This window comes from Danio rerio, chromosome 10, assembly GCF_052040795.2.
Source record: "Danio rerio strain M-AB ecotype USA chromosome 10, GRCz13ab, whole genome shotgun sequence".
Lineage (NCBI taxonomy): Eukaryota > Metazoa > Chordata > Actinopteri > Cypriniformes > Danionidae > Danio > Danio rerio.
In genome coordinates this window covers 6,709,349-6,720,348 of record NC_141030.1, presented here as the reverse complement: position 1 = coordinate 6,720,348, position 11,000 = coordinate 6,709,349, and the positions used below count along the sequence as shown (strand labels likewise).

Sequence of the window (11,000 nt, the reverse complement as noted above, 5' to 3'; positions counted from 1 at the left end):
TCCTCATATCATAATTGGCTTCATCACTCTGTCTTCCTCCACCAATCATCTGGGGCCTCATGTATCAACGCTGCGTACGCACAAAAACTTTGCATACGTCAGGTTTCACGCTCAGAATCACTCACGTTTGGATTTACTAACGATGAACTGAACGTGGGAATGTGCGCAGCTCCACGCCAGCTTTTTGGCTGGCGTACGAACATTTTTGTGCGTGTCTGTTTTATTTCCATAGGCGACTCCTAGAGGCAGTTGTGTTAAATTGCTCTCTACAAAGTGTCTTTGAGTCTTGCAATGGCAGCTGTATGAGACGGGTTCATGTAGCAGGTATATAAGATTTCCATACCATACAGATGACCAGCTAAACATTAAAGCGCAATTTGCAGCGGTCGCCTATTTTCCCATCGTAATGGGAGCGATCTACTGCACGCACATTGCTATAAAGACACTATCTGAAGATGAATTTGCATACGTGAATCAGAAACCTTTCCATTCAATAAATGTGCAAATAAAATATGATGCATAGACTTATTAATGATTCTTACTTGTCTTTATCGTGATAAATAGTAGGCAAAATCTGATATGTAGCGGGGAAAAAAAGAAGTATGAGTTCATCAGACGCCGGATTCGAATCGAGTTCATGCTCGAACGTGTCAAAACATGTTAACATGCGTTTTAAGAGCTGCGCCAGTGAGACTGTTAAGGGTACAACAACATTTTACACCTATAAACCACACTATTTTTCTTTAAACTCCACAGTGCGATGTTCAGACCCAACTGTGTTAACATCAGCTAAACTCTCCCACTCTATTTTTTTCTTTTGTTGTTAATACCGAAAAAAAAAACTTGCAAATAACACAGCTTTTCTCCGGTCTACCTCCAACAGGAGCACCTTCAATTCACATTCTGTTCAAAGTTTCTCTTTTGGCTTGATTTTGCCTTTGCTTTTTCGTTGGGTTTTGCCAAAGTAGAGTCATTAGCATATTCATACGGGGGAGGAGGCAGGGAGGGGTTTTGTGCTCGTGCATGTTGCGCTCAGTTTCACGTTCATTCAGATGTACAAAAGAATATACGTGAGATTCGGCGTACGCTGTTTCATACATCTGAATTTTTTTCTGCGTACGCACATTTACAGCTTTGTGTGTACGCAATGTTTTAGTATGATTTACACGCAAGTCTACGTACATGAGGCCCCTGGTGTGCATTCTGGCGCAAAATGGCTGCCATCGTGTCATCCATGTGAATGCTGCACACTGCTGGTGGATGAGGACATTCCCCCATATTTGTAAAGCTCTGTGTGGCCAGAAACGCGCTAAATAAATGTAAGGAATTATTATTATTAATATTTACAACATAGTGCCCGATCCACACGATTGGTTTGGGCCAGGGTGTGCATGGCTACAGCCACTCTTGTGTAAATTCTGAGGAGCACGTGATATGATTGAGCACAGCTGGCCACTCATTTGTAATCAGTAATAATCCAATCCGAGTGATCCTAGCTTACTATAAATGGATCACTTCCTCCTTTTTTCCCTATCTTCATTTCGGAAGAATCCCCCCTTCCACACCTTTTCCTTTTTCTCCTCTTTCTAAAGGGGGAACTATCAAGACCTACCTGATCTCGGATAATCTGATATGCTCATTGACTGGGCGGGAGCCCTGAGCTCAACTATCTCTGAGCTCAGGGTTCTCTCCCAGGACAGCATGTTAAACCTGCTATAAATGCTAAGCATATCTAAGTGGGAACTCTTGAAAATATATTTGCGTAAATTTTAAATATTTCAAAACATCAATAAAATGCAGCCACTAAATTATTGTGTATTGATCAGCGCCACCGACGTAGCTGATTGACTGAGATCGCACACTTTTTATTTAGAAAGGATCATCATTCATGCTGTTTCACATTAATTTTGTCATATGATTTTGACTATTGAATAAAGTTAAACATTACCTATTTTCAGCTGCACGGTGGTGCAGTGGGTAGCAGGTCCGCCTCACGTCAAGAAGGTCGCTGGTTTGAGCCTCGGCTGGGCCAGTTGGCGTTTCTGTGTGGAGTTTGCATGTTCTCCCCGCGTCCAAAGACAGAGAGGGGTCTGGCTGCAGACCTGGTGCAGTGCAATCTAAGCTGCATCCAATGCTTTTTAATGGGCTCACCTAACCTCAACCCTAATCAGCCTACCCATCACAGTGACGTCACTCACTCCATTTGAGTGCATTGTGTCTGACATTGCATCGCTGAGTGATGGAATCTCAGCTTGCATCATAAAGGCTGCATCCAGATACTATTGCAAAGACATGCACTATAGGTGAATTGGCTAGACTAAATTGTCAGTAGTGTGTGTGTGTGAATAAGTGTGTATGGATGTTTCCCTGTAATGGGTCGCAGCTGGAAGGGCCTGTGCTGTGTGGAACATGTGGTGGATAAGTTGGCGGTTCATTCCGCTGTGGCGACCCCAGATTAAATAAGGGACTAAGCCGAAAAGAATGAATTACCAAATTTCAGATTATATGAAGGAATGTTCACTTGGAGTTTCTTTATGACTTTCTTTGAGGTCATGGAGACCTGTTGAGTAGACCTGGATTCTTGAAGAATCTGAAACAACTGTTCCTATTGGTATTTGCTGTATTAATTATGTCTAAAGTGATATGTGCCATTTTAAGTTTAAAATATTTTAAAGTTAGTTCCTTTGTATGTAAGCTGCCAGCTTGGATGTAGATTTTACTGCTTTTTAACCAGTTTTGATAAGATGGCTAAGTGTACACTCATCCTTAGGTAAGAAACAGTTTCCTGTACTTTGAATGCCTGTTCTATTTATTTTTGGATCATTTCACAGGTCTGGGGGCAGCTCTGAAGTGGCTGTCTGACATTTGTATGCTTGAGACTGCAAACTAGCTTTAGTAAACTGTATTTTTAATTGAATCTAAGACTCCGGCTCATCCTCATCTAACAGACTGGTCAATTTTGGGTTCAAACTGTAAATTATCCCTACAACATGGGTCATTATTCATGTACTGTTATTGTAAAGTTTCCAAAGATTGGAGTTGCAAGATAATATGAATAACCCTCCAGTTTCATTTGTACATGCACTCTAAAAAAATAACTCAAGAGATCTGTAACTTAAAAATTCTAAAATGCTGATTAGATTAAAACTTTTAAACTGCCAGAATAATTTTATCACATTTTCAAAACAGGAAAATATTGATAATTACATAAATTAAGAAAATGCAGCTAATTCAAAGGTAAATATGTCTGTCAGTTGCTTTGAAACAATATTTAACTTGTAGCAACCCAAAGAAATTGGGTTGATAACTCACACTAATGGAGTTGTTTTGTATTTTTAAGTCCACACACTAATGTTTTTTGTTATTTTTTACAGTAATATGGGACAGAGCATGTTATTGTTTTGTAAAACAATGAAAACCTGTGGTTTAATATATGTAAAAATGTTGTTAAATATATTTCTTACAAGCATGAACTCTAAATTTGAAAACAAACTAAAAATCAAACATTTTTATCTACTTAATTTATTTGGGATTCTAAACTTGAAAATGTGCCTTTAATTAAGTACAAAACACTGGATTTGTTTTCAATTTTAAAATAAAAAACTAACTGAAACAACATTTTTGAGTACTCAACTTACAGATTTGAGGATTTTGCTGTGTAAAAATGACTCTGAATAGGAAAATATTTAGCTATCATAATAAAGTTTGTTGTCTGAACTTCATTTTGTTAGATGCCGTTGTATCTTAAATAATGCAAACTGTTGCGTTCTTTTTTTTTGTTTTGTCTAAACAATATTTTAAGAGTGTGGCATTGATTCCAGATTGTGTTGGGACACAATGATTGATTATTTGACAATGCTTTGATAATTGAACAAACAATAGCTTTACATAACTAATATTTAACTAATAGCTGATGTTTAATAATCAAACTTTAATAATCAAAAAATCTCAAATAAGATGATTTAATGTTTTAAATGACCCGGATTCCAGCTCATTAGACAGGATTTGTCAGCCGGGATCTGTGCACGTCTTATTGGTAATTGATGTGACACAAGGTACTTGTTAAAGTTTCTCTCAGTGGAGCTTTTATATAACAAGGATTACAAGATTTCAGTTTCAAGTCCACTTCAGGAACACTATTTCCATTCGTATATCGCACTTAATGACAAAAGACAAGGCAATGACATTAGGTTATACTGTCGGGTCAAAAATGGGAATCATAAGTGCTTATAAGAACTTTAAAGTCAGCTGTAAATCTGTTGAAGGCTTTAGAGATATCTGTCATACATATGAGCGTTAAGTTCTAAGAAATGTACAGCAATGAATGACCAGATATACAATCATTCTCTAAACTGTTGTCCTTTGTTGGATCATGAGGCAATGCGGCTTAATGTATTTACTGTAGGTATGTAAATGTGGCCAAGACGATCTGCTGAAGTTCAAACTGAGCATCAGAATTTGAAATAATCTAAAAAAAAAAAAAGGCAGCTCTAGACAAAAGAGGATCGAATGCTTAACTACAGTGGTCACCAACCTTGTTTTTGGAGATCCTTACTGCAGATTTTATTGTAATTCTGACCAAACACACCTGTCTCTATTTATCAGGTTCATTTGGGAGTCAAGCTTTAAATGGAAATCTGTATTTGCATTTATTTACACTGCAAAATGAAGACCTTAAAACACATTTAAAAATGTAAGTAATTAGTCATACAGGATTGCCAGGTTTTTACAACATAAGTAGCCCAATGGCCAATCAAAATCAGGCCAACGGCCAATCAAACTAACCCAAAACAAGCCCAATTCTTAAACCCAATATAAATAGGGGACGCTGGGGCGCAGTAGGTAGTGCTGTCACCTCACAGCAAGAAGGTCGCTGGTTCAAGCCTCAGCTGGGTCAGTTGGCATTTCTGTGTGGAGTTTGCATGCTCTCCCCATGTTTGCGTGGGTTTGCTCCGGTTTCCCTCACAAGTCCAAAGACATGCGGTACAGGTGAATTGGGTAGGCTAAATTGTTTGTAGTGTGTGTGTGTTTTCCAGTGATGGGTTGCAGCTGGAAGGGCATCCAATATGCCCGTGAAAAATATGCTGGATAAGCTGGTGGCAACCCCAGATTAATAAAGAGACTAAGCCAAAAAAAAAATTAATGAATGACCCAAAGCTCATGACTATAGGTCATGACCGCATTACTGCTGCCTCTGCACCAATCCGCCTGTCAGTCTCACGCTCCATCCTTCCCTCACTTGTGAACAAAACCCAAAGATACTTGAACTCTTCCACCTGGGGTTAGGACTTTCCTCCATCCTGGAGATGGCAAACCATTTTAGAGGTGCTGATGTTCATCCCAGCCGAGTCACACTCGGCAGCAAACCACCCCAGTGCCTGCTGAAGGTCCATGTTAGATGAAGGCAATCATTTTAAATGCATTTTTTTTTTAGTTTATTTTATTTATTTATTGTTTTATTATTAATTGTTAACAAAACATACAAGCTGAAAACCCTATATAATGAAACATATCAATTCAAATACCCCCACCCCCCTCCCCTGCGGTCTGTTGAAACTAGGCTTGACAATGAATAGAAGTTAACATAAAATCAAAAACAGAATACAAAATTGAATATCAATTATACAAAGCAAGGCAATTATTCTGAATCCTGATCATTTCTTTGTGCAATAAACAAGGAGATTTTGTCAGCAGCTAAATTCCAGATCTGTAATGTACTCATTTGTACCAAGTTCACTTGCGTCGTGGATAACTCCAACATTATAATGTCTTGAAGGTGTACCAACCACTTGTACATGTCCAAATTATGTGGAGGCAGCCAATGGGCTAGTAATTTTTTAGCAGAAGTTAAGCCAGCAAGCCAAACAGCTTTTTGTAGATGGTAAGGTTATACGTAGAATCATCACTCAGTAATAGAACAGAGGGATTCAATGGTACAGGATAATCAATAATTTTGATAGTATGACACACATCTCATTCCAAAATCTTTGTACTTTCTCACATTCCCACATCACATGGAAAAAAAGATCCAAATTTTTGGTCGGGACATTTATCACAGAAAGGACTAAAGGAGTCACTGATACGATGTATTTTGAGTGGGGTCCAATAGGTTCTGTGACAAAAGTTATAGTGAATGAGTTGGTGATTGGGATTTTCAGATAAAGTGAAAATGTTCTGCCCTACTCTTTCCCAGTCTGTGACACCCTCTTCTAGTTGACAGTCAGTTTCCCAACAGCGCTGTATAGCTAAATTCTTTGCTGTACCCTCTAAGGCAGTGGTCACCAAACTTGTTCCTGGAGGGCCGGTGTCCTGCAGATTTTAGCTCCAACCCTAATCAAACACACCTGAACAAGCTAATCGAGCTCTTACTTGGTATACTTGAAACATCCAGGCAGGTGTGTTGAGGCAAGTTGGAGCAAAACCCTGTAGGGCAGGGGTCAGCAACCCGCGGCTCTAGAGCCGCATGCGGCTCTTTAGCGCTGCCCTTGTGGCTCCCTGGAGCTTTTTCAAAAATGTTTGAAAATGCAAAAAGATGGGGGAGGTTAATATATTTTTTTGTTTTAATATGATTTCTATAGGAGGACAAACATTATTAACGTTTTCAAATGCTGTCAAAGTGTGTAGAATTAGTATTTAATTTCAACATTTCTGTCAACGAAGATTTGCGTCATAGCCTGCGACACACGTTTCTATCAGCAGGGTGGGATGCCAGGCAAGTGGCTGTTGTAAACAAACCAGGAGATTATAAAGCATGGAAAACCGTTCAAAGATGGAATGACATATTAGAACACCTATTTGCAAACTTTAAAAACAAAACCAAGATAATTCAAAAAAATAAAGATATACCTTTCTCCACTAAGACAGTGAAGGAAAGGGCTATTAAAATGGTAGGTAATATCACCGATCAGCAAACCAAGGACATTAATTCAGTGCCAGCATACTCAATTGCCTGTGATGTGACCGATATTCAACGCGCTTTTATGCAGGTATGTGAACTCTGATGGGCCGCAAGAAGAAATGATTAAATTAATAACACTAAAAGACAAGAGGCTGTGCTGAAGTGTTTTAATGACAACAAATTTAATTTAATCTAAGCTATTTAATCATGAAGGCTCATTATGTATTTGTAGCCAATTTAGTCATTTTGATAGTAGGCTAATATAGCTAATATAGATACATACAGCATGTGTTTCCTTCATTATAAGGCTTATATAAGGCTTTACATTTTTTGTGGCTCCAGACATATTTGTTTTTTGTTATTTTTGGTCCAATATGGCTCTTTCAACATTTTGGGTTGCCGACCCCTGCTGTAGGGACACCGGCCCTCCAGGACCAGTATTGGTGACCCCTGCTCTAAGGCCTTTCTGTATATCCATGAGGTAAAATGATTAGTAAAGGACAGATCAAACCAAGCAATGATTGGATGAGTGGGAAGATTGTCCCCCCAGGGAACCCCATAGGCCTTTATACCCGATCTTAATCGCAGATATAAAAAGAGAGAGTAATTGAATGCACAGTTTTAATCATATTCATATTATGCTACCTATATCTTCAATGTTATTCAATTACTGTTCTTTTCCTGTCTTGTACATTTCATAGACGTAAGGTGCATTTCTTTAATTAGACCTTTGAAACATGCTATATGTATGTCTTTAGATTTGCATTAGATAGTCCTTCCAAGAGCTGGTAGCCTTTGCAAAGTGCTGACCTGGTGATTTTTTGCTCAAAGGTGTAAAGTTTGTCTACACTCATCAGACTTCACCTATTGTGCTTCATGCGTCACATTGACATGGCCTGACATTCACCCTGACCCGACTTAGGTGGAGAAAACATCTTGTAAGATAATTATTAATGGCATAATGGATAAGTGCCTTTGACCTCTACTGATCAGCATAAACATCGAGTGCTGACATTGGTGGATGTAACATCTCCTGCCTGTGAAATTTTTTCTGGAAGTTCTCTTGCTCTTCACCACATTCTGCCATAGTCTTTTATTTGCTATAGGCTTATTTCAGATTTCAGATATAGATTCTTAGAATATTACTTTGGATTGTAGATTAATTAAACTTTCTTAGACTAGTTCTTCAGTTATTACAGTTCTTAGCTATTACAGCATATCTGTTATTGGAGTTATTGATTCACCATTGTTCACATAAAAAGTCAAGACTCTGACTGACTGCATCTCTTCCTAAGTTTTTGTGCCACAAATTATACAATGAACATACGGATTTTCTATATTAAATAAGCTCTTTTAAGTACAGTAATGAGCATTGTTCACCTTCAGTTGTGATCATCTTGATGCAAACTGTGATATTTTGATTGCATCCACTTCATTAGTGATAAAGAATGTGAATGCAATCTCCTGACGATTCAAGAAGTATCTGACTTAATTTTTTTTTTTGACCTACTACTTCTACTCTTGCCTATTTCAGGCAATGTGCATCTCAAACGAGCCTATCACAGTATATTTATGTTTCAAGGCATGTTATTAGCTGTTTTTTTCTGATGTGATGTCTTCTTGTGCATCTGAGTTAACATAGAAAGTTGATGATCAGCCTAATGGTTCTAACAAATATTATGTCTTATCATTAGATGTGGACAACAGTCCAAAGTTGTGAACAGTTTAATATCACAACGCCATAAATATCTCATTAATCGACTGACATTAAGTACAGTTCATAGATAAATTATTCTCAGTAAACTTTGGAGGAGGTGTGGCTTAAAGAACTCTCTGGTTCCTCTGAGACAGGGGTTTTCAAAGTGTGAGGCGTGCCTCCCCTAGGGGGCGCCAGAGCATATCAGGGGAGGGGCGGAAAAAAATATTATATAAAAAATATATAATTATTAAGTTTAATTATATGTTTTTAAAATATTTTTAAACGTTTTAATTAAACAAAGCAAAAAAAAAATAATACGTCAAAAATAAGAAAACCTTTTTTACCCAGAAGGCCATAGCTGTGAATTCGTTTCTGTTTGGCAAGCCTGCTAATCATGCTGCTAATACAATGGATCGGTTTCTGAGACCCCCCGATTCAAAGCCTTCAAGTTCAGGGCTTAAACCCAAAAGACGACGATATGATGATCAGTATTTGAGTTTAGGATTTACGTGGACAGGACCAGCTGATGAACCACGACCTTTATGTGTGGTTTGTCAAGATATTTTGGCTAATGACAGCATGAGACCCGCTAAACTTCGGCGACACCTTGAAACCAAGCATGATGAGGTAGCTGGAAAACCTCCAGAATTTTGTGTGAGTGTGTGTGTGTGTGTGTGTGCGTGCGCGTGTGTGCGTGCAAGTTTGGGAGGAGGGCGGCGCCAATGGATAAGTTGTGTCAAAAGGGAGGCTCACTGTCTTAGACTTTGAAAAACCCTGCTTTAAGAGAATGAACATTGGTTTAATACTAACACTCTGCTGCTTTCAATACTAACCTCTCTGATGTTGCCTACCCCAGCTATAACAGGGATTAGAAGTCTAATTGTCATGACATCTGTTTGATGAGCTTCACACTATTGAGGAAAAAAAAGGAGAAATCCCTTTCCTCTTCCAGCTGCTCTGGGATCATACTTAGTTTCATTTGGCATCTTCTTACGCAACCTTACAAAAAAATCAGCATCTCTTGTCCTCTCATTTGTGCCCATTTAATACATTTTGTTTATTCAAGTATGCTTTTGCTGACAGTTTCTATAACTTTATTCACTTTATTTAAGTACTGTGCACTGATGGATGGCCCAGGCTTGACCAAGACATGTGAACGTGAACCCTATACTGACACTGAAGAGAAGAAACTGTTGAATGAAGTCGCTATTTTTGTTTAATGTGCACGCAAAGTGTGGTTTATTTATAAACTAATTTTGAGAGGATCCCGTGCTTATGATTGAACACAGCTGATACCGCATTATCTCCGTATATTTGCACCAATCAGATGAATACTGACACACTATGAATTAACAGAGCTTTCCACTCTAGTCATCTTCGTCTTGAAGAATCCCCCCCTTCCACCCCTACTCACCCCCTTCTCTGATAGTGCAGCACGGTGGCTCAGCACTGTTGCCTCACAGCAAGAACACCGCTGGTCCGGCCCTCTCCGAGCCGGATGGTGTTTCTGTGCGGAGTTTGCATGTTCTCCCTGTGTTCCGGGAGGGTTTTCCCCCGTTTCTCCTCATCTCCTTTCCTACTTCTTAGTGTCGAGTTTCTCTGTATCTTCTTCCCTTCCTTCAAGCGTCGATTACTTATGCTTTTTCCTCAACCCAAACCCAACTCCCCAATTCCCTTCCAGCATCTGGTTACTCCGCTACTTTTCTTTTTTCAGTGTCGAGTTGCTCCGCTACTCCAACTTTTTCTAGTGTTGAGTATTTCGCTACTCTTTTCTTCTTTCGCATAAGCCCTCACTCCCCAGGCTCTAACTCCCTCAGAGTCCTGCCCAATCCACCTCCCACAGGAGTCTCGACCGCCCCCTCCATTTAGCCTACTGCAGGAGGCCAAACCTACATCTCTAAGGGCCTACTCACACTATACCATCCGTACTGTGCCCAGGCCTGTTTCCCGGATCGTTTGCGAAGTGTGAGTGCGCTGAATCGGGCTCAAGCACGGTTAACTTTGCCGGCCCTGGCCTGGTTGGAAAAGGTGTGCCTGAGCGTGGTTCACCTGGCCGGCCCAGGCCTGGTTGGAAGAGGTGTGCCTGAGCGTGGTTCACTAAGGCTTGTTCAGGTACGCTTGTGTGTGAGTGCAAAACGCGCCAAAGCCCGAAACTGAAAGCGAGACGTGACTTTTTACGAGGGCTTTATGATTGTTTAAGAGCGCCAAAAGTGGAGGATCTCTTCGGCGAAATATCTGACTGCGTGTCACCGCATCCCTAAGGACTGTTTGGCGAAATATTTGATTGCATGTCACTACATATCAAACGACTGAAACGATATAACAAGAGAAATCTCCACTGTGCTGCTGAGTGAGAGAGCGCTTCTCACTGAACAGCGTAGCAGCGATGACGTAAGCGTGCTG

General features: G+C 39.6%; 1 protein-coding gene across 1 annotated transcript in view; it reads right to left on the bottom strand.

The window, feature by feature from the left end:
* The window catches only part of tln1 (talin 1), a 1,269,505-nt gene that overhangs the window by 915,307 nt on the left and 343,198 nt on the right, over positions 1-11,000 (bottom strand). The window lies entirely within an intron of this gene.